Raw genomic sequence first — 22185 nt, 5'->3', positions numbered from 1 at the left:
TTCTAAACGGCTCAGGGTCCAAGGTGCTGAATAAAAATTATCCCTGGCTCCAGCTGGAATGCAGTGGTTTGTTTCAGAAGTGCCCTGTTGATGCTTCCCAGTCTGTGCCAGGCAGATGAAAGCTGTGACACATTCCTGTGCATCCTGGAGCTGCATCCTCCAGCTGCACTGCAGGCATCCCCTCAGGAGCTGTGGAGGTTCAGTCCTGTGCTGCTGGGGCAAAGCTAGGCTCAGGAAATCACCTTGCACCATCTGAAAGCAGAGATTTCTCTGATCTGATTGTCCAGATCCGTGCCCAGCTTTGCAGTAATTGCATTTTCAGACTGTTCAAGCCTTCCTTCAGGTGTTCATCATCTTGTTGCTCCATTGCCACCTAAATGGTGTGGCTGTAGAGACAGCCCTTGAGCTGATTTGTAAAGGATGGAGGCAGAGATGAGGTTTGGGAGTGACATTCATTAAATAATGCCCAGCTCTGACTGTGTCTCCTGCAAGGAGGCTGGAGCTGGCAGATGTGGTGGTGAGGGCTCTGCTGGAAGGTTTGTACCTGCCACAGCCAGAGGCACCCTGCAGAATGGACACAGATTCTCTTTGCTCTGGATGTAGCTGATGAAGCAGCAAGGAGATGAGAGCTGTGTTTCTCCAGCCTGGCTGGAAGCCTTTCAGCAGAAATGTCTCATTCTGTGAGTTCAAGGTTCTTGACTAATCACTGCTCTTCACAGAATAGCTCTGGGAGGGTTTCCTAAGCATTTCCCTTTAGTGAACTCATTTTTCTCATCTCTGTTATGGCTGGAACTATTGAGCTGGGATACCCCTTTAAGAATAACTTTGTCCTCTTGGCTGTGATAAGGAGAAATTGAGGTGTTGTTAATGTTTGTGTCCAGCTGGGTCCTGGTCCTCAGAAGGAAGTGAAAACACAGAGCAGCTAAACTGTAATTTCCCGGGGCAAGGCAGCAACACTTGCAAACCATAACTGTTCTGCTTTCAGGGACAAAGGGGCAGCTTCTGAGCTGGAATAGGAAGCAGAAATTTCCACTTGAAGAAAAAGATATGTACAGTTGTACTCATTTTTCTCCAAAACCTTATGTCACTTTCTGAAGTGATAGCCTTTTTTCTAAAAGATAACTTGTTTACCTTAAGCTCTGTGTACTTTTCTGTTCTTTGAAATTCTCTTGCTTCCTATTCACTGCTATTGTTTCAACCCCTGCCCTCTGTTAAAAGTTCTAAGACAAAATTTTGGGTTGTCTTTGGTGGTGAACAAGGAAATCAAAATTGTCTATATTATGATCATATCCCTTCCTTCCCCTTTCCATAAGAAGCTGAATTTCCTCCCACATTGAAGTCTACAGGTTTGGTGGATGTGAATAAGAGGAAACATATGGATAGTAAGAAGAGGGAGAAAGATGCTTGGTTAATTCAAATTGGAACCTTCCTCTATATCTTTCATGTTTTAAGCCTTTCTGAAATATATGTTTATATTAAATAGTTTGATAGGTAAAACATTGAAAATCCACTGTTAAAACCCCCTGGAGCTATCCTCCTCCTGTGCAGAAGGCAAGTTGTGCTGATCTTATACACAGGTTGAACTTTTCTCACTGCAAGCCACAGTCAGAGGTGATAAATGATGCTGCAAAGCCTGAACTTTTGTGTGAGTGTATTATCTGCCACCAGCTTCTGGGTTCAAAGCTTCTCCAGCACACACACTTCTTCCTGTACCTGCAGAATAGGTTTGGGTTTTTTTGTGGAGCTGCTTGTTCTTTCAGACAGTGTCTCCTCATGCCCTTTCCCTCTGGCTTAAGGAGCCACGTGTCAAACAGGGACAGTGACCTGCACAGCGCACAAAGCAATATTTCCTGAATATTGCAGGAAATGTCCTGTGTGTGAGTGGCTTTGCACTGTGCTCCTCACCCTTCTCCACCCTTGGGATTCTGGTGCAACAGCCTCCCAGGATGTGTGATTCCAAGAAGTTGAATATTATAAAAATGAAATAAATAGCATCAGAGTTAAACTGCACAATAGTTCAGACTGTAAAGTATTAGAGGGTGATTGTAACATGATAAACTAGTTTAGTGATAAATCACGAGGCAAAGTGCTGATTGTGAACAGGAGGCATTCCATCAAAGCTGATCATTGCCAGTAGCTCAGAGGCCCTTTTAATAAATGTGTACAGTGGTGGTGGCGGGGGGCTGGGGTCCTGGCAGGTGTGCTGCTCATTTTGTAGCTGCAGCACAGCCCAAGGAGCACCCCAGAACTGAGCAGCTGGGTCTGGTTTTGAGCAGGACAATGTGGTGACACATTTATTACTCCCTGAAGAGCTCAGAGGAGTGTGATGGTGGGATCCCCTTGAGGTTGATGTCCTAGTGTCACACTCTGGGTAAATTTGTGGAATAGGTTCTTGCCAGATGCCTGTGCCTGGTGATACAATTCAAATCAGACCCTCCTGTCCACAGGGATGATGAACTCTCCCTTTAACTTGACCAGCTGGACACGTGCTAAGTAAATCTTGCCGGTATTAACAAGGTCTTTAAGGGTGTGAGTCCCAGCTAACTCTTACAATCTGTCATTGTACCTTTAAATCTTCATCAGAACTGCAGCACTGAGCCTTCCCAGGACTGTATTAATTGGATTTCATGCTACTGGGAAGGTGTGTGCTTTGTGTCTTGCATAGCAATTGCAGGCACAGCCACTGAAGATTTCAGTCCTCCTTTCTTAATTCCTCCAAAACTGCCATTGCTCTTGAAACTTTTAATAACCACCAGCTTACCTTTTGTGAATCAGTGATTTGGAGGAGTAAACAGAAGTGGAATTGCTTTTCAGCTAATGCAAGTCACCTCTGGTTTTGGCTGACTCTCTCAAACTCTGTTTCTTTCTTTAACCTTTGGATGATTTTCTTTGCCAAGGGACTGCCTGGCACCGTGGTGGCCTTAGGTCCATAAAACAAAGTAAGCATAACTTATGCATCTGAAAACTGTCATCTTCAATCTTGATTTCCAGAGTGCATTGCTGACCGAACCGCAATTTTAAAAGCTTTATTCTCCCTTTTACTGTCGAAGAGGTCTAGTCAGAAAATAGTGGAGAACAAAACCGTTTTTCAGCCCAGATGAAGTGCATAAAAATTATAAATTGATTTTTACAGTGCTTGTTGAACTTGCTTGCTCAATAATAAATTATTCCAGTTATAATGTAACCAATGCATTCCTTGTAACTACCTACTCTCTGAACAGTGACAGGCTACAACTTGTATTAATATAAACCATATTGAGCAACCAGCAGATCATAGGCAGTGTTTCAATGCAACATCAGCACTGAAATCATGATAAAATACTTCAGGGTGTCAGGCTAGGCTGTGACAGGGAGCTGGTAATTTGGTCTGGTCTTCAGGAGCTACAGTGGAGTTAATGGGGGGAAAAAAAGGGTTCACTGGCAATAACGGGCTGAGTGGCACTTTGTTTGTCTGTTCAAATCAAGTATCAGATGCCAATTAAAAGGGTCTCCTGCAGCCACTAATTAAGCAGCACTGAGGGATTGATTAGCCATTTACCAATGGCTGTCAGTACAAATGCATTTGTTCTGTTATCCCAGCGTGTACTCCAGGGAATCAGCCAGGTTCCATTAATGAGCCTGAGCAGGTTCATGTGAGAAGCACAGGACTCTGGCATTTAATTTGTTTTCATATATAAACCATTAATTTTATTGACTGGCCTGTGCTCTCCAGTCATGGATATGCTTTCTATTTGCCTTCAAAAATGGCTCTCCAAAAGGAGAGGAGCCGTCCCAGAAAATGGGTAAGGGTAAAATTCTTGTGTGCTCCAACAGTCTGGGCTTCCTGCTGCATTTCTGGGGCAGAAAGATGAAGATAGAAATAAGGAAAGTGGTGGTGAAAAGTATGGTTTTGAAAGGCCCATGTTGGAGATCAGTGTTGTACATCTGTAGCATTGCTCCAGCCTGAATTTTGTAGCAGGATTTTGGGCAGTTGGCCCTGCCCTGGCCTTGGCAGCACCTCCACTGGAAGGTGGATGGAAATCCTGAGAATGCCAAAGACTTCTTGGATTTTCAGTGTCTCCATTTCCCTCACAAATGTTTAGGTAATGACTACATTTTGAAACAGAAAAATACGTTCCCCACTGTTTATCTTAAAAGTCACCCTTTCATTTTTGTTTAGTTTAAAGAAAATACTTATTTCTGTCAGAATTTCCCACATTCTGGTAATGTTTGGCCAATATTCCTGCATCATCCAGTTAAGACTTTCTGATGGGGCTCCAAATGCAGCCTCTGTAGGAGATATTCAGGTTCTGAGAGAGTCACCTGTGAACCCTTCCATGTCTGGGCTTAGAGCTGGTGAGCAAGGAAATCTCTTGGGAAACAGATGTGAGAGACCAACTCCAGCCCAGGGTGTTTAAAAGCAGATTTAGTCTTGCTGTGACAGGGTGAGTGGTTTTGCTTCTATACCTGCAGTGGCAGGTATAGAAAAAAACCCTGACTTCAGTAGGAGATTTGATGCATCTTGGAAAGGCAAGGAGTTCAATGTAGGTGGACTGCACTGCATTTATTTCAGAATTCAAAGTCTGTTTGATATTAAAATGCAAATAAGCAAGAAAACAAAAATCTCCTCAGAAACCACGATGCCTTATTCAAGATGCTGCCATTTGATGCCTATTCCAGACTTCAACCCAGTTTTTGTCATATATGAAAGTCTTTCCTAGTTCTGATTTAATATTTGGGGAAATTAGATTTGGAATGAAAAATGGTAGGAGGAAATATTTCTTAAATTTGCTAGTTGAAAGAAATACCCTTAATCTCCCTTCTTATTAGTACTAAAGGAGCTTTCAGAGAATAATGAAGCTATTGCACTAAGCTTCTTAATTCTTTCCTTTAGTCATTTCTTCTCCTGTTTTTCATTTGCTTTTTTAATTCTTCCAATATTAATTTTTTTTTGTTCTCTTTTCCTTGCCACTTTTCACCTTCTTTCCCTCACTCCAGCATTCTGCATTTACTAATCTTTCCCCCACTTTTCCCTATCTCTTTTTTAAAATCTGATTAATTTTTTTTTCCTGTTGTCTCCCTTTATTTTGTTTCATGTTTTCCATCACTTTATTGTTGGCTTCGTGTGTTTAAAAAGCTGCTGTGAGAGAAGGAGGTCACCCAGATGGTTCATTAGAGCCAGAAAGTCAGGGGAGGCAGGCAAATTGAGACTCATCTGATATGATAATCCTGCTATTGTGGCTAAAAGAATCATAATAAGTATAATCCTTGTGTAATAAGAGTGATAATCCTTGTGATATTTGCAATGGAAATGGTTATGAGTATGAATAACTTTGATTCAAAAACAAAGTTGGGGCTAATCAATCATCAGGTGGATATTTTCATGGTGCAGCTTTGCCACCACCTCTGTGCCTTGTGGCCCCTTCCTCATTTATCAGTTTCAGTCATAGCTGTTGGACATCATCAAGTGGACTTGAAATGCAAATTGAGCTGAATATAATGGTCTACAAAGAAAAGATTTGGATTAAAAATAAGACACAGTTCTAATACTAGGATTTGGTGGCCCTAAATGCATGTAGTGCCTGAAATTAATCTTAAGATGACAGCACTTTTGTTCACATTGTAGAATAGAGTCAGATGTTTTAACAAATGCTTTTTGATAATCATGATCCTCTGTAGTCACAGAAACTTTACCTGCAGTTGTAAAAATACAAAGAATAACAATAATTCCCCAAATCTGATGAACAGACAGCCTCAGTGTCTGATGCTGGAATCCAGACTGCTGGTTTGGCTCCTGGAACCATTTTTATCTCGTGAACCATTTTTATTTTGTGTCTCTCCCTCAGCGTTTGGGTGGTCACTGGCCTGACTAAATGGCCTGACTGTCCTGAGGGCTTTTGCAGGGGATATTGCTGAAATTCCAAGTGGCAGCTGCTGCTCACACAGGGGCCAAACTCACCTGGGCTGTAAAGACTGCTGGAAAATGCCATTTGAGGTGGCCAGGCATCCTGAGCTGACCATCTACTTTACAGTGGGTGTTCCTGTGCCTCATCAAACCTAATTGCTCCTGTGATTGTTAGTAAAGAGAGGGGGCTACTTCTCATTGTAAACTTAGTGGTGATATTTTCTGAACTATAAATATCAGTCCCTCTTCAGATATCCACTGGCTCCCATTTATCAAAGTGACAGCCAGCCAGCCAGCAAGCAAACCCTCAAAATGGGGGATAAAATTAGCTACAATCAATACTCCATTCCAAGTAATACAATTAAGCCTACAAGTTTGTGTTTAATTTCATCTTGCAGAGGACTTTGTTTGAGAAAGATCTGATTTTTGAAATCGCCAGGGAAGATAAGAACAGATCCCTTTACAGTTCTCATTGGACATCTGCACTTACCAGGAAAAAATGTTAGGGAAAGTATGGCTGATATGTCTGTTGAAGGGAGACAGATATCAGCTACCACAAATTTCAGGGCAAAATAGCAAAAGTTTTATAACACAAATTTTTTTCCTATTTTTTTCTTTCCCTTTTTTTTTTTTTTTTTTTTTTGATGACTCAAAACTATGATGGATGCTGAGAAAAACCACTTTCAAATTCATGTGATCGCTGGTGCATATCAAATTTAGTGTGGCAGAATGCAGGTTGGTATTTATAACTGGAAATATCACTTAGAGGTGCATATAGCATACTAATTAATCTTAATACCAGTTGAGTGAAGAGCTTGAGCAAGTATCTAAATTTTGAATATTTGAAATAGGATAAGTATAATAGTAGGACTAAATGTTTGGGAGTTAGACTGGACATAAGTAAAAGAATTTCCAGAGTTTCCAGAGTTTGAGTTTGCCTCCATATATCTGATAGTTATATATTTTCATCTGCTTTAGTGTTAATTTTCCCTTGGGTCACTGAGTTGTTTGTGCAGCATCACTGGTTCATTGCCAAAAAGTGCTGCTGACTCAAAAATTCACTGTGGGGCATTATATCCCACAGTGAATTGATGTTGGGGTTTGCATCATTAAGGTGCGTTTGAACAAGGTCTTGAATAAGAGAACTGGGTAGTGGTGGTACTTAGGCCTTTTTTAAGGTTGTAAAATGCCATCCCTGTGTTCTCTCCCAGCTTTGTGCATGTGAGCTCTTCATCCTTGAGCATCCCTGTTCCTCCTCCAGGCTGCAGCGATCAGGCTCTGCTGCTGCCTTGTCACTGTCCCCACTGCTGTAATGCTGCCATGCAGGGTCAATGAAGCCATAAATCAAGTCTGCTCTGGAAACAGATACTTGTAGAAAGCTAAGCATCCCAAAAGTTCTGCACAGTGCACAGCCCAGGCTGATCATCTCTTTCCAAGCTGATCCAAGCAAGAAGTTTCCTTTTATAAACTGGGGGCTGCTGCCAGCAGAAAATTCTGTGCAGAGAGAAATTCTTTGTGGGATTTGTTCTGTTTCACTTTGATCTGTTCCTTTGCCTGGAAAACCCTTTCCTTTTGGCTCTTGGATTGAGGTCCTGCTGTGGGTGTTGGGTGAGGTGTCAGTGTCCAAGAGGGATTGGCAGCAATTGCAAAAGGGAGTGTGGAGAGTTTGAGCAGAAGGGTTTTGGCAGCTCCTGCACGCAGCAAATCCAGAGTGCATGATAACACTGACAAAGGAAGTGTCAGGAGTTGATGCCACATTAAAGAAAGCCTGAACTAATCTTTCAATTTGGGCTGTGAGAGACTCTTTTGCAGTGGTGGGTGTATGTGTGCATGCACACTCTGTGCTTCTGTGTGTATAAATAAAAACTGGCCTCTGACTCTTGTAATCCCTTCCTGCTGGAAAATAATGTCATGGTATTACATGGATTTTTGGTCCTTTCAGAAGAAGTTGTGTCTTAGCACATTTCCAATCAATTGGTCCTGGGAGCATGCCTCTGACTGTGCATTTGTGTGCTGCCTTCAGGCACTGTGTGCAGAAAGGCAGCTACCCCAGGAGCTTCAGCTCTGCCCAGGAGGAGAGCAGGATTTTATGAGCTCTCCTGCATGCTTTTGTTTAGAAGTGATCATGTTTGCATTATAGGTCACTTGGAAATGTTTTCTGAGCATGTTTTTTTCGTTCAGGCTATCATCTAACCCAGAGCCCCGCCATGCAGCTGCCTCTTGGGTAAATCCTCTGACAGCACAATTCTTGTCAAACTGTCTCACGTGTTCATCTAGGTTGGAATAATCAGAGCTGCTGATGTGTGCTGCCATCAGCAACTCCATTGGCCTGGGCACATCAGTGCATTGAGTGGTTAATTAAAAAAATGAGCTGATCTCTGTTTGCCCTGAGCCAGGTTAAATTGTAAGGAAACTTGCAAACAGCAAGGCCTCTCGCTGGATGGCTCCTGACAGCCAAGGAGCTCATACTGGGGGTGACTTCTGAATTCCCTGTGTGGTTGGAAATGCAGTCATCTCAGGATGACAGAGATGACAGGACAGGAATTACAGCCCTGTTTGTGTCAAGATTTGTAGAGATGTGCTCTGCTAAGGCTGCCAGGAGCCTTGAAATGGTATCTTCCTTCTGTGAATCCCTCACAGCAGAGGCTATTTCTGTTGAAGTGCACATCAGGTTTGGGAGGTGTATATTCCATGCTTTGGAGGCATTTTGTGGTGAGAACTGTTGTTAGTAATTGAGGCAGGGCTTTTGCTTTGTCAGGGATGGGTTTGCTGTGCAGAAGGACTTTAAATGTCTTTAACTCCGTGTTCTGCATTTGGCTTCAAGGGATTTACCCATAGCTCAGAGCTACAAACCCTTTCATCTCCTGTGTCAGGACTGGCTCCTTTGCTCTGCAAAGGGAAATGAAGGGTGCAGATTGCTGTGACACCTGCCATGGCCTGTGCTTCAGCAATGGACAGCAGGGAACAAGGCTCTTCTGGTCTCTGAAAGGCAGGCATCTGAAGGTTGATGTTGCTGCTGTGAGTGCCTCAGAGCTGACACCTGTGAGGATCCATCTGACTGTGCAGCTCAGTACAAACCTCACAAAGATGGATTAATGACTAAGTGTTCCTTGGCTGTGGCTGTTCCCTGAGAGCTTGTTTCACCAGAATGGGGCTTTCCAAATGCCACCAGAAGGATGATGATGATGATAACTCTATGTAAAACACTGTTAAGTGGCAAAGTATTCAACAAATTAGCTCATGGTCTTGGAAATCCATATCATTTAAGATGTGTGTTCCAAACAGTGGCAGCACGAATCTGAAAGTGTTCCCTGATTCAGCAGCAGAATGGAAATACCCATCAGAGAACAGGATGCTTCCTCCTGTTCAGCCCACGCCTTTCTCTTTTTTGGATGTAATTCATGTTCCTTCACAGCTGGTGAAGGCAATGAGCTCCTCTGTGTCTATGAATTCCTGAGGCAGGAGGAGAAATACTGACATAAAGAATCAGCAGAAGTGTGACTGTGACAGAAAGTTACCAATTAAGATGAGCAGCCAGCTTAGCTTTGGTGTTGGACAGGTAGGATTTGATTTGCTCATTCTTGGGGACAATATGAGTGAACACAGGCTTTGGGCCTTAGAGGCATTGTCTGGACTTAGACAATGATTGAATTTAGGACTGGGAAGAGCTGTTGGATAGGAGTTATAGTTTGGGTAAAGGACAGAAAGTGCCAAACCCAGAAACTCCTATTGGTGCCCCAGGTCTGTCTGGGCACATTTTGACCTGGGACAATGAGGTTTTACCATCATCAGTCTGGGGCTTGGACTGCCAGGACAATGAGGACTACAAGGTGAGTAGAAATCAATGCTGCCTTGTTCTAGGACTGCTTTGAGGCAGGGGTTTGGGACATCACATTGGATGGAAATTCTGTATTCTGGGTGAGAGGCATCTAGCCTGGCAATCTACATTTCCTTTAAGCTGAAGAGCTCCACTGAGTTTTGAAGGAGCATTTAGGATAAGCTGGGTTAGTTGATGCCTGCTGGTGTTTTCATGTACTAAATATGGGCCAGAAAATAATCTGGGTCTGGGTCTTCATTAAAGAAGAATGTGGGTCTTCATTAAAACTAATCACTCATATAGAAACCAGTGAAACATTTTTTTTCCCAAGGGCTGCAGTAATTCGTCTCTCCTGACCAAAAGGAGTGGTCAGTCCCAGAGCAGCCTCTGTGTCAGTGAGCTTTATTTAACCAGACTGACTTGCTTTTCACCCTAAGCTGTGTTTGTGGGCATGGCTTCCAGGCTGGGCACTGCTCCTGGCTGCAATCCTGCTTCACCACATCAAGCTTTATGGCCCACTCATAAAAGTAGATTTAACAGTAGCAGCAGCCTGAATGCTGCAGCATTATTGCAAAGCAATCCAGGCTTCAGCCTCCCTGCTTCCACAGCCTTCTTCTTGGCTAGAAACAGCTTGACAATGTCCCAGGGGCAAACACAGCTTTAGAACAAAACAAATATTCTGTAGGGAGCAGCAAAAAGGCATCCCAGGGGGAACAGAGGACTGGCACAACACAGCTTCCTCCACACCTTTCTGCTTGGCACCAGCCTCCCCCATGAAGTTTTTCCTGCTTCTCCCAGGGTTAGGGTTCTGAAAACCACAAAGCCCAGAGCTCCAAGCACGCTGCTGGTATAAAAGGCGTGCAAAGGGGAACACAGGGCTGCCATGTTGTTGCAAAACAAACAAAAACACACCAAAACATTCTATAGGGAGTCAAGACTATTCTTACCTCTTGTTTACAAATTTTTGTTCTACTGCCACACAGGTCCACATATATCTTATGCCCTGTCACTCTAGGCAAGATATAATATACTTTATTTTCCAGCAAAAAAATCCTTCCACTCCCAAATTCTCATTATAGGATAAAAACATCTTCATCTCTTTTCTTTGAGAGAATGATTTGGGAAGTCACTGCTTTATTCCTACTGCAAGCAGCAATAAAAGTGCTGTTGAGACTTTGATAAGCTGTGTCTACACAATTTCACTGCAGAGTTTTGTTTCTTGATTTCCCTGTGCCGTTCGTTCTGCCGTGCCCTGGTTGTGCTCAGAGGATCTGTTTGTTCTCAGCAAGATTGCCCCAGGCATTATTTCCCAAATGGTTCCAGCACAGCCTCTGAAATTCTGGCAGAGGAGAAGCTAGAATCCTGTATCTCTGAGAGAGGTTTGGTAGCAAAGGGCAGGTATGTGCCCAGCCAGGGTTGCTCTGGAATCTCCATTTCTCTGGAATCTCCTTTTTTTCCATGGCAGGGTTCACGTCTGGGGCTGACAGCAGCACAATCTCCAAAAGCTGCCCCACTCTTGGAACTTCTGCACTTTGAATGCAGAAATCTGGCAGCTGGAGCCAGACTTGAGGGCCTAGCAGTTGGTCCCTTGAATTGTTTTGGGTATAAAAAAAGCCTAAACAAGATTCATCAGCTGTTGGGTTTTTCTCCTTTTAAGCTCTCCAAAAGCTGAGCAGGCTTTTGTAGGGCATTTGGGGAGTGCTTTTCTGACCATCACCACTCAGTTTGTTCTGCAGTATGTGACATATACTGTTTCCTTAAACAGTTCAGTATCATTCAGGATTGTGTGTATGTGAATAAATTTAATTTTGGATGCTCCTTTGGCAGTGACTGAAGTCTGTGTGAGCCCTGATGAGGTATTAGCAATGTTTTTGTAAGAGAGTGAGTATCCTTAACATAGTGATGGACTCTCCCAATATGCCATTTTATTCCTGGTGCATTTTGCTGATGCTGTTTGCTAGTGAGTGATCCTGAACACTAGTAACTTGTTTTGTAGTACCTTAGTATTAAAAATGCATCATGCAGTTTGCCTTTTCACAGTGCCTGCTGTCTGTGGATGCCTTTTGAACCAAGCACATTATCCAGACAGCAAACAGCATGGCAGGCTGTGAAAACAAACCTGTTCTGAGTTCAAAGGGAAGTTACCTCCATTTTCCCCAGGGCATGTGAGTCAGCACAAAACCTGGCTGAGTTTTCTTTGTGTCCATCTAAATATTGCTATAAAACATGGATACATCTCTACTGATCTCCCTACCAGTGCATCTAAATAACCTGTTGGAGAAAGAAAATATTTGTTTGTTTATTAATTTAATTTTTATTTCTTTATTTATTTGTGATTAGTGGGCAGCCCATGAAGCCCAGTTTGACTAAGATCAAACTGCACCCCTGTCTCAGTTTCATCCCTCTGGCTCCAGCCTGGCTTTACAGGCCAAGGGTTCTTCCAAGCCAGCAAGGAGTTTTCCCCACCACACAAACGCCTTCCACAGCCATCCTGCATTTGGGAAATCAGGGATGAGCAAGTGAAAGCTTGCAGAGTGGGGGAAGCACCACCCTGCCTTGTGTAGCCCTGTTCTTCTAAGCCTTCTGATGTTTTTTGTAATGGAGTTTCTCATGCACTTTTCATGTAAATAATGATTGTTTTGCATTCCTTTCTGGAGGAGGAGAGAATTGATGGACTGTTAGTTTGACCAGTGTAGCTGGAGAGGTGGCAATTTCATCCTTCAAGCCATGGTCACTTTTGAAAGTCTATAAATATTAGAGTTAGGAAATAAATTACTGTCACTGTCATATTTTCTGAAAAATCCCTTTGCCAGGTTTCTTCTCCTGGGAAGCTGAGAAGCCTCAGAGAAAAATGAAAATAATAATGATCTGATTTGCTTTTCCTGTGTTTTGCTGCTTTGGAATGTGATTTGGACATTGTTTACCAACTGGTCATTGTTTCATTGGTTTCATGTGGATTGTTTTGACTTAATGACCAATCATCGTCCAGCTGTGTTGAGGCTCTGGAAAGGATCATGAGTTTTTCATTTTTATCTTTTAGCCTTCTGTCTGCATCCTTTCTCTATTCTTTAGTATAGTTTTAGCATAGTATTCTTTGATAGAATACAATATCATAAAATAATAAATAGCGTTCTAAGAACATGGAGTCAGGTTCAATCATTCCTCCCAACAATGTGGGACTCAGAAAATACCACAAACTACTCTCTTTTTTACCTTTGGATAAAAACCACACAGCACCAAAAAAAAAAAAAAAAAAAAAAAAGAAAGAAAACGCTAAGCAAAAAAATCATGTTCAAAAAATGTAAATAGCACAGCCTTGGGCTGGTGGCTGCAGGGACACCCCAAGGGTGAGTGTCCTCCCCCCTGGGCCTCCTGCAGCTCTGAGCACACCTCCCTTGCGGGAACACTGGGATTCCTCAGGCAGCTCTGCTCCAGGCTAATAGATCTTCTTTTCCTCTCAAAGCTGGAAATTTACAGTAAAAATGAATTTAGTGAAGCTCTTTTGCAGGCAGCCTGGGCTTCCCCAGAGTGTGGAGGCTCAGGATTGGAGCTGCCTGAAGCAGATGAGGCAGCAGGAGCCCCCAGAGCAGGAAAAGCCACTTAAAGCTCTTCTGCTCAAATCTCTCACTGCTGAACCTGCTGTGGGGGTAGATGTTAATTTAATGAGTACTCATTAAATTATCTTACAGTAGCTCAGATAGGTCCCAGCAGGTTCCTTGAACATGACACAGGATTTTGTTTTGTATTGTTTGGGCTTAATTAGTTTTTCTGAGGGATGGTTATAGTCTTAGCAGAGAAGGGTATGAAAATACCATTGTACAAAACTTTGTGGAGAGAAATCATGCTCAACTCCACCTATGATCATGCTATTTTTAGAGTAATACTTAAATATAGTTCAGCTTTCAATGTTTTCTCCCCAACATTCTAACTGAATTTTTTTCGATGTGTTAGAAACAATAGCTTCAAACAAAGAAAAATAATGTAAAGAACAAACAGTACATATGACTTAAATGAATTTAATGGAAATCAAGAAGTTTTTACAGGTGTTTGCAAAATGGGGACAAACCAAACACATTGGTCTTGGGGTCCATCATAGTTTTCAGATTTCCCACAGATACAGAAGATGAGTTGCTCACAGCACTATGGTCAGTGTGAGCTGGAGAAATGAATTCCTCCTGGGTGCACAGCTATAGGTGAGGTGTGGCACCTGCAGCAGCAGCAATTAAAAAAAATAGGAAAAAAACCCAGTGCCTCTAACTGTAGAAAAGGAGAAGAAGTGAGAGATTTGAAACAAGGAAGCTACTGTGAGTGGTCACAGGTGATGTTTTCCAAGGCTGCTCCTAGGGACAGGTGATTGGAGAACAATCTCGTGTTAGAGATAATTAGGGACTAATTAGCAGCAGGGATGGCTGTTCCCAGGGATGCAGTCTTGGCCAAGCTGGGTGCTGGGCAGCAGGACCCTCACATGTCCAGGGCTCACTCTGAGGGGTCACTCCTGGACACTGCAGCTCCTGTCCCTGGGATCCAGGTGTAACCCATGGATTGTGCAGAAATGGCCAAGCCTTCTAGAAAATGGACAAGACCTGCCTGAATGTCCTTTTCATTGCTAGTGTGGCTTCACCTCTTCCCTTCCTGAATGTGTGACATCCTCCAAACCCTCCTCTGTTACAGGAATGGAGCAAAAACACCCTGGGGCTCCCCAGTGCTGCTCTCTGCTCCTGCTGTTTCCCATATCACTGAGTGAGACAGCTCAGATCAGGCACACAGAGAATGAGCAGCATGTTCAACAGCTAATTTTATGTTAAAAAAAAAGATGATTTTATTCCCCCTCCCCTTATTTGGGCTAACAGCTTATCAGTGTGAGTCAGGCCTGGAGAATGAACACTGTGTTCCATGGGTTTACATATAAATTAGCTCCCATTTTCTCACAGGCAGCCTGGGCATTTTCTGCTAGTTTAGCAGAAATTTCCAGTGATTGGGGTTTTGAAGGTCCACACAGCCTCTGCAACAAGAATACTTGCTGATGTTAGAATTGAGTTTTTATGGGAGATGAGGTGTGGTCTGTGAGGTTATTAACAGCTGAACTGCTGTGCAGCTGGCAGGCAGGTCAAACCAAAGGCAATGTTAGTTAAACTAACTCAATACTCCATGGTACATTTATTTTTGGGAAATATGGAAACAGTTTCATCTCCCTCTGATAAATAAATAACATCCCAGGCTTGAAAACTGTATTTTAAAAGAAACTTTTAGGTTTGTATTTCCATGCTTCTGAAACAAGCACCCAAAGTAGGCTTCAGGAGTGAAGTGTGGGGGGGAACACCTTGAATCATTTGCCTGTAGTGTTGAATTTTGGATGAACTGAGGTTTCCACTGGCCACAGCAAGTGAAGATATTTACTCAAAAGCTTTTCAGTAAGGAAGGACTGGGATGAACTCATTGTGTGGACAGGGACATTCCATATTGCGAATAATTCCTCAAGTGCCTAATCCTGTTTTAGAAAGTACAGTAATGACAGAGGCAAAACTGCCTCCAGGGCCATTGCTCAGCACTCTGAACTCCCTGTGGGTATCAGCAGCTTCTTTTACTGACATTGATGCCAGAGGTGTCCAAGAATCACAGAACAGATGCAGCTGGGCATGGGCAGCTGTGTGAGAGAGGGCAAACCATGCCGTGGGGGATGCTTGGTGCATCCCAGGCTGAGAGGAGAAATTGCTGCATTTCCTTTCCAAGGTCATCTCAGAAAGGGGCAAGGAGACCTCCAAAATGGGTTTTATCGCAGGTCTTATATTTTTCAAATATAAACTCTGTGTCTGTTTGTGTGCTTACATTTTAAGAGTATGTATAGTACTAACCATGGTAAACCTGTGGTTTCTGGTCAATTTAATGATGGTGTAAAATGTGGTTTATGGCTTACTTTCTCTGTGTTAATGCCTGGGGTGGCTTTTCTTTCTTCTTTTTTTTTTCTTTTTTTTTTCCTTTTTTTTTCTTTTCTTTTTTTTTTCCTTCTTTTCCTCTTCTTTTTTCCTCTTCTTTTTTCCTCTTCTTTTTTCCTCTTCTTTTTTCCTCTTCTTTTTTCCTCTTCTTTTTTCCTCTTCTTTTTTCCTCTTCTTTTTTCCTCTTCTTTTTTCCTTCTTGTTTCTTCTTTTTTCCTTCTTGTTCTTCTTTCCTTCTTTTTTCCTCTTTTTTTCCTCTTCTTTTTTCCTTCTTGTTTCTTCTTTTTTCCTTCTTGTTCTTCTTTCCTTCTTTTTTCCTCTTTTTTTCCTTCTTTTTTTTCTTCCTTTTTTTTCTTTTTTTTTTTTATAATCTCTAAGAAAACCAGACAATGACTGCTCCTGATTTTGTGGTTGAGAAGTTCCTGATGCCTGTTTTTGTTTATTTGAAGGGTTCTTTTAGTGGAACCCTCAGTGCCTTTCCCAGGTGCAGGAAAGGGGCTGTTTAGTTTCTTTGTAGCTGTATCCACATAAACACTTGTTTTGTTATCTGCTTCCAACACTTCCAGAATGAAACTGGGATCTGCTAAAATTCAAGAAAATCTGATGTAAGCTGATGAATTATTGTAGTAATTTAGTACAGTGTTGTTAAAAGAAATGAATAAAACATTAGTAATGAACTCTTAACTTGTGGACACAGAACAGTTCTCCAAAATACAGATTGTTTTCATACTTCAGTACTTTCTCTATTATGAAGCAATTAACTCTCATCTGTTGTCTTTAAAGAACAGAAGCTTTTGTTTCAAACATGGCATCTTCCTTTCTTCCCAAATATCTTTTTGCAGTTTCTTAGTCTTTGCTGTTTCAGATGAAAGATTCTTGTTCTTCTTTGTGTCACAGGAACAAGAGCTGAATTCTGATGTTTTCAATTTCCTAGAGCACAAGTATTGTTTAAGATTGAATTCCTAATATCTCTTTCCCCCCACTGGAATTAGTATTTATTTCCTTGCTAAGAAGCAATTGCACAAATATGGAAATGTCTGCATCTTCATGAGGTGACATACATTTTAGCAAATTATTTTATTTACTTCAAATGGTGATTTCCTCTAATCATCCTAGCAAGCCTAGATTAGCAGTGTGATATGCATTGCAGAGTTTTGACATCTGCTGTAGATCATAGCTGAAAATGTTTGACTTTGCCATCTTATTTCAACATCTTTCCTTCCACTGCCTGCTTTTTGAACCGGCCAACAGAAATCAAAATCAAAGTACAAAAGGGGCTGTAATCCAACCCATGCTTGAAGAAACAAAAAACTGATTGGTGCTTTGATGGAAATGAAATACAATTTAGGTTTCTCTATACAACAGCAACAACAAAAATTCAGTGACAGGAGGGTCATGAATTTTATTCTAAGATAGATTTGTGCTCAATTGGAAAACTGCCTCGAGTGTTGGAGGACATAAAAGCCTGATGTTCCACTTCCTAATTTAAAACTTGTTTGTTTGTACTCAACTGGTTTGATATGATGAATATTATTAGCCAGGGCAAAAAAGTAATGATTTTATGAATAATTTTAATGGTGACAGCAATTTTTAATTGGTGTTGTAACCTAAGCAGCATGTAAGCAGACCTTTGAGTAGTTTCTGGTGATCCTTGTATCAGGACAGTGTTCCAGAATTCTTTGGGCTTTTTTGTTTTCAGGCCCTCTTTTCACCAGGGCACAAGGTAAATTGTGGAATTTAGGCACAATAATTAAAATTCATTGCTGCTGATTCATTGCATTCCATGCTTTTTTCTACTGTAGCCTGTTGGTTTGCCCTGCTAAGGCTGAAAACTCCGCCTTTCTTGTCCAGTTCTTTACATTTCTCAGCCACATGTACCTTTGGTTTCAAAAAGAGACAACTTCTTCAGGGAAATTTCACAGCTATCTTGACAAGGCAGAACAGTAATCTGTGAAAGGCTGTTGCAAAGGATTTGTCAAACACACATGTAGGTGTGTGGTTTAACCACCAAGCCACATTGCTGTGAATTTGCTCTTTTGTCATGGATTATTTTTTGGTCATGGCTTTTTTTTTTTTGAGCTGTACACTTAAATAACTGTGAAATGTGAAAGAGCTTAGGCTGAAATGATTCAGAAGTGGGATTTGAACTCATCTCTGCCACCTCCCAGGTCAGTGATTTCTAGTCTAGAGTATGGAATTATTTGCTCTATTTTTTGGGTTATTTGGTTGAGGGTTTGGGGGTTCTTTCCTGTCTCAATAAGACATGAAAGCAAGTGTACATCTCAAAATTTACAGAATGAAAATTTCATTTCTGCCTGTATTTTGTATATAATGTTCATTCTTGGAGATGAATCAGTGCATAATATCCATTTTGACAGACTGAGTAAGTATTTGGTTTAGGTGCTGTTTACATTATTCTATATCTCACTTTTATTCCTGCAATCAAGCCCCCACCCCTCATTTATTGGCACAAAGCTCTATGGGAAGTACAGAAGTCCTCCTGTAAACTCTCCTTCCTTCCTTCCTTTTTTTTTCCCCCTTCTGCTTTTTTTAATGCCAAAAAGCTTCAAAAAGACACTTGAAATCCACAGGGGAAAGAGAAATTAGACTCCAGCTGACATGACTGAATTTTAAACTGCTAAATATTTTATAGTTAGATTAGATAACGTGAGGTTCCACTAAGCACAGCACCAGGCTGTTTGGGGGTTTTGCTTTTAACTCAATCTGTGCTTCACCATCTTGATCAAAACTGCTGCAGGACTTTCCTGCAAAATTGAGAGAATTTTGACTTTTTCCAGCATTTCATGAGTGATCTCAATTTCATGCCTTGCTGATTAGGGTTCATCTTATTCTTCAGGAGCAGCAGAAAAAACCCCAAAGTGATTCCTTGGACTGGCTCTTTGTGGTTCCAGCTGATAAAGGTGGAGGTGCTGTCTGTCAATTCTGCAGATGGCAAATCCTGCAGTTCTCCTCTCCCAAATGATCTGGCAATTCTTTATCACAATGCTTTCTCTGACTCCTCTCACAGTCCTGCTTGGAACTTGGGCCCAGAATGGGAGTTCTGCTGGGTATTTGTAATTTTTTTTCTTTTTAGAGAAAGATGGGATAATCCCGGACTAGCATGCTGAGTTGGCTGATCCAATGCAAATAATTAAATTTTTCATATTTCTGAAAAGATGTATTTAATTGACTGGAGGCAGTGTAGCTGAAAACACACTCCACTTACTTACTTTGATCTTTTAAATATGGTCACAAATGTCTGAGAGGCTCAAGGGCAGTCAGTGCTGAGACACATCCTGGAGCACTCTGCTGTGAATTCTTGTGGACAGAAAGAGGTGAGGGTGAGCACCAGACATCTGCTGGTTAATAAGTCTTTTTCTTACCCGTGCTGAGGCTGTGAGAGGTTGTTGAGTGAAAGAGGATGAGAGGTTCCCCCCCATGGCACTGGGACCAGAGCAGCTGAATGCCACAGAGAGGGACATTTGCAGGCCAATTTTAAAGGGAGGTAAAATGATGAGGGTGTACTGCTGAATTTTCATGGGGAGAGAATATGATTAAGGATGTTTGAACTGCTGTTGTTTCCAGAGTACTTCTTTGAGTTAAAAGGGAAATTTTATAAAAGCTCAAAAATCATATGCTGAGTATCACACATACAACTTTTTCCAAGTCTGTAAGAATAAAAACAGCAGAAAAATTTATTTATTCCCATGCTTGGTATTAGACAAATAAGAGGTGCCATTCCCAGAGCAATTTCATTAAATTGCTGAAGTGCTGGATGGAGAGGGAGAGGCAGATTTACAATTATGCTGTATTTGATATCAGATGTTATTGCAGTGTCCAACCAAGGCCACCCACCAACTCCAGCAGTTGATATAGATGGAAATGTGCCTCGTGCCACTGCCAGCTTTTGTCACAAATTGATGATTATGAGGAGCCGCTATTTGAATATCCAGCCTGAGAGGCCTTAAAAAGCCCTTTAGTAAGAGTGCTGCCAAGCTGCTTGCCTTAGGATGTTTCAGCACTGGAGGCACCTCCAGCTACTGGAGCTTTTTGAAAATCTTGGCTGTGAAGTCTGAAGCTGTGAATATCTAATATGTGATGGCAGCAGGCCCAGCTGGAGTACAAACACACACATCCAGCAACACATGAGAATATGAACAGTGCTAACAAGATAGAGATACTGTGCCCTGCTGCTGCTCTCATCCCACTTCCATAAAATAGTGCATTGAAAAGGAGAATTTACTCTCTGTCCATTTCTTCTAGCCTTAAGGCTTAATTCTGAACTTTATGGGACTTTCTGGTTCCCTCTGTTTTTCATCTCCCCTTTCAACTTAACGTTGCCTTTCAGTTTTATTATCTTGAAAGCTCAGAGAGACTCTGAATTTTATCTGCAGGGAAGCTCATTTGTTTTTAAATGATTTTCAGTCTGAAAGTTGGGAGATTACAGGCAGCTGTAAAAAAAAAAAATAAAATCACCAACGAATAAAGATGAGTTTCTTGGTTACCTGAAAACCGAAATAGGTTCAAAAGGAGAGTTTAAAAGATGAGATTTTTTTGGGTGGTTGACCAATGACTTTGCCTGTTAAACAAGGAGAAGCACTTGGATTTCTCCACCTCTCATTGTCTGACAAGCACTGAGCTGTGGCAGGACATGAACCCTGTTGGGTATCAGGCAAATGTAGGAGATCATTACCCTGGGGCAGTGCTGTAAATCAGCTTTGCAGCTGAAAACCTCCCAGCACTGAGGGGGAATGTGTGTCCCACTGCTCTGGTGTGGCAGGGACAGCCTGGAGGGTGACAGGATCACCAAAACAGGACCTGGCTCTGCTGAGCCCTCACTAATGGGGACAAAGGACAAAAACCCCCTGTGCTCTGGTGTATAGTAGGAGTCCTAGTAAAATATATGTATTGTATAAGTGGCCTTGCCCCAGTCCTAGTTGTTCCAAATGGGCTGCAGCTGTGATGCCCTTAATTGGGTGGCAGCTGTGGCTAATGAAGATAACTGGGATTAAAGGGGGTGGGTTGGCTGGTCAGGGAGAGCCTTGGAGGAGCCCAGATGAAGAAGCAGGAACAGCAGAACACTGCTGTGAAGAGCTGCTTGTGAGAAAACCACTCAGAAGGTAAGGGAGTTTAGAAATATGATAACAACAATATGAAATACAACAATTGGTGACCCCGACGTGATAGAAGATAGGACAGCTGAGAGCTGTGGCAGCCTGAGAGCTAGGACTCTAGAAATATAACAACAACACTGGTGGAAGTGTTAATTCTGAATAATTCTGTGCTAATTCTGTGTTAATTCTAAATAATTGCATTCCTATCCCCAGTGATTCCAGGTCATCAAAGTTTGGGAATATGGTGATACAGACCCTCATTTATCCCTGGCTTTCCTCTGGCATAAACTTCATTTCGTGAAAAAGGAGCGAGCAAGTCAGGAAAATAATATGGCTGTCAGGAGATTTTTATGTTTTGAGAGACAGGTGATATTAAAATACTTTCTAATGGATGGTTAAGCTTAATGTGATTAATAGATCATTTTCGTGTTCTGCAGTTAGGGTGATATATAGGAAAAAGCAGAATAGAAACCCTAGGGAAGTAATATTTTCATCCCAGGTTTTTTTTTCTTCTGCTTTTTTTAGTTTCTTCTTTTTCCACCTATTTTTTTTTTCCCTTCTGTTACTTTACTGACATCATTTTGCTTTTAAGGAAAGATAATTGTGAAAAGAAAGAAATTTAAAATTAAGGCATTTCAAAGTTAGTCTTCTAATATTTTCTAAGGAAACTCAGATTGCCTATGTTTTCCATTTCAAGTTCTGTGCTGTGCTGTCCCTGATAAGAGACTTCAGTGGTTTGAATGAACACCAAAGTATTAGCCTAAAGCAAGAAAACTGGCAAAAAACAACTCAAGGCTGTCTTTTAATGGACAATGTTTGTTCCTTTCTGTGGTGATTCCCCCATGACTGTGATCAGGAATTCTAAGGACTGAGGTACCTGTGAGTAATCTGCTACAGAGGCACAGTGGGAGGAAAAAACACTGCATTTGATCTGAGGGATCAAACATTTTGGGGAACCATCTGATCTCAAGGATGTGTGCTCCTTTTTTCCTCCCCACATTATTTTTCTTAAAGATGCATCCCTAATCAGGCTGTGCCACTGCTCTGTAAACAGCAGGCCTGTTAGTGATGCTGAAAGATGAAGAGATTGGCAAGGAAAGACAAGGGAGCTTTTCTTCTCACTTTTGCTTTAAATATTTATTCTGGATGTGTGCTGGACCACTTCTGATTTGGAGAAAGGGTCCTCAAACGTGAAGTGATACAAAAGCAGAGATTTTTATGCAGACTGCAGTTGGTGTTTTTTATATTCCTGTATCACATCCTACCTGCTGGGGACAGAGGAGCTGCTCCTTGGGGACCAGTCCTTGTCCAGTCTTGTGTCCCCTGTGGCCGTGGCTGCTGCTGGACCCCTCCAGGTGCCCAGGGGTGGGAGGGCTCTTGGAGCAGCACTTTTCCATCCTACAGGCTGAGCAGCACCTTCAGAACTGCCACAGTTTG

The 22185-nt window shown here is 41.9% G+C and overlaps 1 protein-coding gene across 8 annotated transcripts in view; it reads left to right on the top strand.

The window, feature by feature from the left end:
- The window catches only part of GALNT9 (polypeptide N-acetylgalactosaminyltransferase 9), a 257312-nt gene that overhangs the window by 53662 nt on the left and 181465 nt on the right, over positions 1-22185 (top strand). For 3 of the 8 annotated variants that reach the window (XM_064726600.1, XM_064726602.1, XM_064726598.1), the window contains exon 1: positions 20686-20754. The exons of 4 other annotated variants lie outside the window; for them this stretch is intronic. The gene's annotated coding sequence lies outside the window, so the exon portion shown is untranslated. Of the gene's footprint in view, positions 1-20670; positions 20755-22185 lie in introns of those variants that run through there. One more of the 8 variants, XM_064726605.1, reaches the window with a different exon arrangement.

The sequence above is a fragment of the Zonotrichia leucophrys genome, chromosome 15 (genome assembly GCF_028769735.1).
Source record: "Zonotrichia leucophrys gambelii isolate GWCS_2022_RI chromosome 15, RI_Zleu_2.0, whole genome shotgun sequence".
NCBI lineage: Eukaryota > Metazoa > Chordata > Aves > Passeriformes > Passerellidae > Zonotrichia > Zonotrichia leucophrys.
This window is presented reverse-complemented; position numbering and strand designations above follow the sequence as displayed.